A 6,229-nucleotide genomic window follows, 5' to 3' on the forward strand; every position below is an offset into this window, starting at 1 on the left:
GTCACTGTTATCATTTTTCAGGCACGTCAAGAATACTTTATTTCTAGCCTAATAGACAAAACCAAAGTTGCCGTTGGCAGAATCATCCTCGTCACCCATGAAAAGACAAAGACAAAAAAGAGGAACATATGAAATGAATTTGAGCACTCTTACATATAGTTCACTAGCACCCAACCAACTAAGCAAACCACCTTGAGCAGTCTGATAGCTGCATTAGCACATTTTGTTGTTTTCTCGGTCTGCACAACACTCTAACGCAAAAGGCAAGTGAAAAAAATATAAACCTTTTGTTGTATGTGTTAATGGAAATATACCTTGTGTGCAAAAAAATATATTTGGAAGGTCATTGCTGCGAACCATTATCCTATTCTCTTTTGGAAGGTTCCAAATATATTTCAGCTTCCACTACTTGCACCCGTTTGTTTTTGCATTTTCAGCTGAATATATAGAACCACAGATTATAAATGTTATGATGGTGAATAAACATATATTACAATCAGTAAGGAATGAGCGATAGACTTACCATCTTCATTTTCATCTGCACCAACATCATCACAATCTATGAAGCCTTCTTCATCATTAGTAGTTATTTTGTTGGCGTCATTACATATCTCGTTTTTGTTTTTTGGCCCCCTTTTCACACATTATGTGGCTGAAATGCAAATTACAGGCAATATGTGTAACATACAACATCTCAGGAATTCAAACATGAGCTTGCTTCGCAATCATCGATTCTTTCTTCAAAGAACATGCCTACCCGAGCAGTCAGGACAGTCTACATAGAACCGGATCACATCTACCAACTGATAATGATCTCCACGTCGTTGATGTCAGAGAGTAATAAGTTGCCTAAACAAAATATCGGTCTATTAGACCAAGCTGAGAATAAATAACAACATCGACAAGTAAAAGATTTATTTTGGTTACCTCCTCTGCTCAATCAATGAATAATCAATTCCGGCTATTATAATTGTTTCATCATACTCTCTTCATAATCACCTCACCAAACTTGAAATCGAATGTCAACAGTTAAGTGTGAGATAACCATCCCCATCACAGAAATAGAATTTACAAAATGTTGAGTGTATGAAACAACGTGGCTCAAGACAAAATCTCTAGCGGTAACATGCTATTACCTATGTTAGTCCTCGGTTTAACTTTGAAGTATGGACTCGAGAGACAAAAAGATCTGGAGGTCCCTACAAATTACAGAATAACTGGCATCCTCAAATCTGTAATCAACTAACCGGTCCAACTGGAGTGGAGATCAAGCAACATAACTTGAACTGGTATCTCGAGATGGAGCACAATTGCAACAAAAAATATGATAAAATAATGATTGTCAGTTTATTACAATATGAAAGTGAAAATGGTGAACTTGTGTACAGGAAAATGGAGGGTAGCACAACTATGTTCCTCATACCTGGTTGTCAGTAGCTCTGGCATCATAAAGATGTATTTAGAACATTTGATAGGAAAGATGCTTCAAATACTTATAGAGATTCTTGTCTGCGACATATCTGCTGCAACATGAGAATGACCAAAAGTTTACATAAAGTATGTAAAATACAATATAGGTTATTTCAGAAATTAAAGTATATAGCACAAAGAGATTTGAAGATATACTATTCAATCTAGGAGATACACCAAACATAAGAATTTTGATAGGATCCATTAACAGCTCTGGTGCTTCATTAAGCACATGAGTAAAGACAAAAAACAAGCTAACCTTGGCTCTAGTCTAGCCCTGCTCTTCCTGGTCTGATTACCTACCGAAAAAATATGAGATATTAGAGATGTCATGTTGGCCTGGTAGAATTTACAACCTACGATAGAAGACCCATTCACTGTCACCTCAACCATCACCCGCGTGGACCGCGAGCGAACCTATGCATGTCAGCTTGTTGAAAAGACTGAGGAGAGAGAGCAAGCTTTGTGCATGCATGTGTGACTGCTAAGAGAAAAAAAGCGTGAGAAGAGAGACTATATTGTGCATGCATATGTCAGACTGTTTCCTGCCAGACCTAGTCATTCTGCATAATACTTTCTCCTTCCGTCGCTGTGTGTGTGCCTAATTACTCTGGTACCGTAAAGCAACTCTAGTTGGACAGTGTATAGAACAAATTTTATTGCCTCCTGACGGACTAAGACAGGAGGGTGCCGGGACACCCGGGTGTCGTCGCACCTTTTTGACATATGAATCAATGTCAGATTGAACTAGAATCACAATCTCTAAGTAATTTGTTTGTTGACAAAAAAGCTGCCCACGAGCTTTTCATTGAAATAGAAAGGGTAGAAATACAACCCGGTCCTAGCCTAAGTCCCCAGATGGCACACATCAGAAACGTAAACTGTGACTAAAACTTCTAATCAGGTTCTAATGGACTGGGGATCAAGCAGGTGTTCCTATTCCTCCCTGCTAATGTCCAGGTGTCAATGTCTTCCACAATGCTAGAGGGAGCCTGCATCGGTGTTGTCCGTTTGTTCTCGAAGACAAATCACGATGAGGTAACTGCGCAAACAAAATTTGAAAAACAAATCTCTCGGTATATCTATTGGTGGGTGGAAAAATACGGCTGAGAACTAATACGGAGGGGATGAATTGCAGCAGTGAGATGGTGTAAGGATCAAGGCACTACCTACAGGAACTCACAGGATTGCTGCCACCACGTACTAGCCCGATCTGGAGAATCTACCAGCCAGATTGGCCATGCAAGAGAGATGTGAATTGATTAATAAAACAGATCGGTAGAGTAGGGATCAAAAAAGGTTGAATTATGGGAGCAAATCCCGGGAACTAACCTTGCTCGGCTCATGGTGATGCTTCCGCCACCGCCCGCCGGACTGAGATCCCATGCCTCGACAGAGCCGGGTCACGGCGTGCCTCGTGCCCCTGCATCCATCGTTCAAATTAATCCCAGTGCTAGCAGCGATCACAGCTAGTCAAAGCGACTGAATAGGCAACACAGGAAAAAAGCGGGGGGACACTTTGCGCTGCACGGGAAAACTGGGCGGGCTGGCGTATCGACCGACGCTCTCCCGCCGCCCCTGCAGATCTCTGGCCGCCCCTGCCGTCGCCCCCGCCGCCCCTGCTTTGTTCCCTGTTCTCTGAGATGTGCCGGCTGACCGATGTTCTGCCTCATTTGGCTGTGAGTCGCTGCTGGCCGCACGATTGATTTGGACGCTGGATGGTAGAGGGCAAGGCACATGGTGACTTGGCCACAGCAAGGCAGTGGATCTCGGTCCCCGGCCGCCGGGCGTCCGATGAATCAGAGTAGGAGATGAGGAAGGGAATCGTGTTGATATGGGGGAAGTTTCCGATTTTATTTGTGCAGTTACCTCGTCGTGATCTCTTTGACCGATATTAGTCTTCATCCTGGATTCCAACTACAAGTGGGGCCATGGTAATAAAGCGCGCGTACTTAATTATTTTTTTGCCAGATTAGTCGCTGTTGGCGGGAGGGAACAGAGGGAAAGGTGAAAATAAATACAGGGGAGTTTAACAATTTGAAGCGAATCAAATTATAAATTTTAATATGTTCGTGTGGCTTGTGAGCGGCACTTGTACATATATTTGTGCCAAACAGAATGTGCTACTTCTATCTCTGTAGAAATTAAATGCCACATGGATGAAGTAAAAAATTAATTCGACTTCTCAAACGATAGAAAAAAAGTTAATCTAAAAACAACAAATTTATTTGTTACGACCGACATGTATAATTGCCATTCAAGATCACTAGTTATCATCACTTGTCCCCTACACGCAATTGCGGCGTTCAGATCGGACGCCGCGTGAGGACAAGACACCCTTATCGACGCACATCCATCGTGTCCACTTTGGTGAGGACGGCGCGACAGCAGTGGAGGAACACACAAATTCCATCAAGGAAGAGGTGTCGTTGGCGAGCGCCAAGGTGAGAAGCAACCTCCTCCATTACCTCGGTGGCTGCGACAGCGCCAACTCCTCATCAGAGGCCCTAGTGTCCATTGAGTACACGGCGGCAACATAGGTGGTGTTGTAGGAGTGGTGCAACATGACAAGCCCGTCAAGGAATGCCCCCATTGTTTTGCTCGACGGATTAGAACATATTTTTGCGCCATACTCATTGTGTGTATCGGGGTGTCTAATTAATTTCTTTTTGTGCTGAATTAATTTTATTCTTAACTATGTTTGCAGCCTTATAACAGATATAGTTTGCAATCAATACATAGCAACACATAAGATCTGTTGCACTACAACAGGGTCACGACCTGCAAGTCAGCAACGCATATGCTACATCTCTTGTATCCGTATCTACTATGAATTTTGCAACAAATAGTCAAAACGATGTAGAATATGTGTTGCTTTATGGGGGGTATCCTTGTAGTGCTAGTCTCTGTTTATGCCGTAGCTTTCATTTCGTGTTACTAATCACCTAGCAACCGAACCGGTATCCAATATCCTCATGCTACTAGGAGTACTAGTAAAGTACACATCAACATCATGTATATCAAATATACTTCTTTCGACTTTTGCCAGCCTTCTTATCTACCAAGTATCTAGAGTTGCTCCGCCTCAGTGACTGTTCCCCTCATTACAGAAGCACTTAGTCTCGGGTTTGGGTTTAATCTTGGGTCTCTTCATTAGTGCAGCAACTGTTTTGCCGTTTCACGAAGTATCCCTTCTAGCCCTTGCCTTTCTTGAAACTTAGTGGTTTTACAAACCATCAAGTATTGATGCTCCTTCTTGATTTCTACTTTCGCAGTGTCAAACATCGCGAATCGCTCAAGGATCATTGTATCTATCCTTGATATGTTATAGTTCATCACGAAGCTCTCACAGCTTGGTGGCAGTGACTTTGGAGAACCATCACTATCTCATCTGGAAGATTAACTCCCACTTGATTCAAGTGATTGTCGTACTCAGACAATCCGAGCACACGCTCAACGATTGAGATTTTCTCCTATACTTTGTGGACAAAGAATCTTGTCGGAGGTCTCGTACCTCTCAACAAGGGCACGAGCATGAAATCACAATTTCATCTCTTTAGAACATCACTTATGTTCCGTGACGTTTCAAAACGTCTTCGGTGCCTTGCTTCTAAGCCATTAAGTGTTTTGCACTGAACTATCGTGTAGTCATCAGAAACGTGTATGTCGGATGTTCACAGCATCCACAGACGACGCTCGAGGTGCAGCACACCGAGTGGTGCATTAAGGACATAAGCCTTCTGCGCAGCAACGAGGACAATCCTCTTCAAAGTTTGATACTATCAACTTTCAACTAAATTTTCTCTAGGAACATATAAAAACAGTAGAGCTATAGAGCAAGCTACATCGTAATTCGCAAAGACCATTAGACTATGTTCATGACAATTAGTTCAATTAATCATATTACTTAAGAACTCCCACTCAAAGAGTACATCTCTCTAGTCATTTGAGTGGTACATGATCCAAATCCACTATCTCAAGTCCGATCATCACGTGAGTCGAGAATAGTTTCAGTGGTAAGCATCTCTATGCTAATCATATCAACTTCACGATTCATGCTCGACCTTTCGGTCTCATGTGTTCCGAGGCCATGTCTGCACATGCTAGGCTCGTCAAGCTTAACCCGAGTGTTCCGCGTGTGCAACTGTTTTGCACCCGTTGTATGTGAACGTTGAGTCTATCACACCTGATCATCACGTGGTGTCTCGAAACAAAGAACTGTCGCAACGGTGCACAGTCGGGGAGAACACAATTTTGTCTTGAAATTTTAGTGAGAGATCACCTCATAATGCTACAGTCGTTCTAAGCAAGATAAGGTGCAAAAAGGATTAACATCACATGCAATTCATAAGTGACATGATATGGCCATCATCACGTGCTTCTTGATCTCCATCACCAAAGCACCGGCACGATCTTCTTGTCACCGGCGTCACACCATGATCTCCATCAACGTGTCGTCATCGGGGTTGTCGTGCTACTCATGCTATTACTACTAAAGCTACGTCCTAGCAATATAGTAAACGCATCTGCAAGCACAAACGTTAGTTTAAAGACAACCCTATGGCTCCTGCCGGTTGTCGTACCATCGACGTGCAAGTCGATATTAACTATTACAACATGATCATGTCATACATCCAATATATCACATCACATCTTTGGCCATATCACATCACAAGCATACCCTGTAAAAACAAGTTAGACGTCCTCTAATTTTGTTGTTGCATGTTTTACGTGGTGACCATGGGTATCTAGTAGGATC

The 6,229-nt window shown here is 42.6% G+C and overlaps 1 long non-coding RNA gene across 1 annotated transcript; it reads right to left on the bottom strand.

The window, feature by feature from the left end:
• Window positions 1–318: 318 nt before the first annotated feature.
• Window positions 319–1,143, bottom strand: LOC123439762. The gene is made up of 4 exons (XR_006630148.1): window positions 928–1,143; window positions 758–849; window positions 524–652; window positions 319–437 (listed from the first exon to the last, which is right to left on the bottom strand). It is a non-coding gene; the product is annotated as an uncharacterized LOC123439762 (long non-coding RNA).
• Window positions 1,144–6,229: the final 5,086 nt, after the last annotated feature.

This window comes from Hordeum vulgare, chromosome 3H (assembly GCF_904849725.1).
Source record: "Hordeum vulgare subsp. vulgare chromosome 3H, MorexV3_pseudomolecules_assembly, whole genome shotgun sequence".
NCBI lineage: Eukaryota > Viridiplantae > Streptophyta > Magnoliopsida > Poales > Poaceae > Hordeum > Hordeum vulgare.